This window comes from Octopus bimaculoides, chromosome 12 (genome assembly GCF_001194135.2).
Source record: "Octopus bimaculoides isolate UCB-OBI-ISO-001 chromosome 12, ASM119413v2, whole genome shotgun sequence".
NCBI lineage: Eukaryota > Metazoa > Mollusca > Cephalopoda > Octopoda > Octopodidae > Octopus > Octopus bimaculoides.
This window is the reverse complement of record NC_068992.1, coordinates 67,587,726-67,589,432: the sequence shown is the minus strand read 5'-3', so window position 1 is coordinate 67,589,432 and position 1,707 is coordinate 67,587,726.

Genomic DNA, 1,707 nt, shown 5'->3' with positions numbered 1-1,707 from the left:
CACATAACAGAGATTTGTTAAATAGAAGTCGATAAAATATGAACTTGGGTAACTTGACCGACTAAACATTTTTAAGGCAGCGACCCAGCAAGCAACCCACGGTACATAAACAAACAACATCAGGCATATATGTTTGTGGTGGATGAGTGTGTGTGTGTGGTGGATGAGTGTGTGTGTGTGTGTGAATGGTATATAAATACAGGATGCGAAATATCTTGTTATTTGATAAATGTCTTCCGTTTCATGCATTTTAAGTCTCCTAGAGACGTGGAACGAAATTTGTTCATCAAGTTTAGGTGACCAAATGTATAGATGGAGGATTTCAAGGTGGCTATTGGAGAACTGGACACTGTTGGTCATGGCTCTTCACATGGTGTTTTTATATGGGTATTGAAGTAACAGCGACATCAAATGCATGAAACAGAAATCCCAATCTGTATTTCTCGGGTCGCGAATGATAATAATAGAAGAATGATTAAAATAAAATGATTAAAATAAAAAAGAATGAAAAACTGAGGCGCAATGTTCACTCGACCCACGAAGTCGGGTTGTTACATTTATCCAGTTTTTCACTTTTACGTTAAACATCATGGAAACATTTTAACTCTTTTGCAACTCCAAAAATTGAAACACGCGTTACCTTTCTCCCATTAATCACTGTTACTTGTGTCCTTATCAACTGCAAATAATCAGTTCTAGTGGTTGATGTCTCCACCAACCATACCCTTATCGTTGTTATAATTTCACCAAGTTCTTTTATGTACACCCAGTATTTTCCCCATGTATCAAAATGCATTTCTCAGCACATTTCTCTGGTATCTTCACTCTTATTATTTCCTCCAACTTCGCGATTTTTCTCTCCATCTGCTCGCTCTTCTCGTACGTTATCAAAACCCCCTTGTATTTGACATCTTTATCCGTTCTGTCCTCCTCTTCTTGTACATTACTAGTTTCTGGCTTTTCTATCTCTCTTTTGTTTTCTGTTGACCGTTCCTTTGACTTATTTCTCTTTCGCTTTTTAGGGTTAGTAGCTCCATTTTCGTTCTTCTCCTTTGTTTTCTCTGTTTCACACTTCTGTCTCTCTTTCATTTCCTCAGTGTGGTCTATAATTTTTTCCTCCTCTGCTTGTGCTTTCTCTTGCTGTGACTGTGTGAACTCATATAGAGGGCATTTGGTCTTCATATGACCTCTTTCCCGGCATATGTAGCAATTTGGTTTCCTTCCCTCAACTATGACATTTAACGTTCTCTCATCCTCCACTTCAATCTGGTAGGGAATTCGTTCTATGTCCTCGAATGTAGCAAAAAGTTACATTTCGAGTCCAAATCCCCACCAGTTGCGCACATTTGATTCCGCCACTAGTCCCAATTCCGGATCCTCCTTGGTTGCAGCCAGCACTGTTGCAACCAACCACTCCAGTTTAATTTCTGGTGGAACTCTGGGAATACGTATTGTCACACTTCTTCCTCTATAACTTGGTAGTAATGTTATTTTTGTACTTCTTAAAATGTTACTCGCATGCTTCGTTGCCTTTTCTATGGTGGCGAACCTCACCTATACCGTACCGAACTTTATTCCTCTGCTGATGCACGTTGTTTCATTCACAATTTCACCCAAGCACTCCTCGATTTCCTCTTACGTCACCATTTCAGTTTTAAAGGTTTCGACAGCCTGTGTACGATACAAAACTGTCCTTAGAATTTCGTC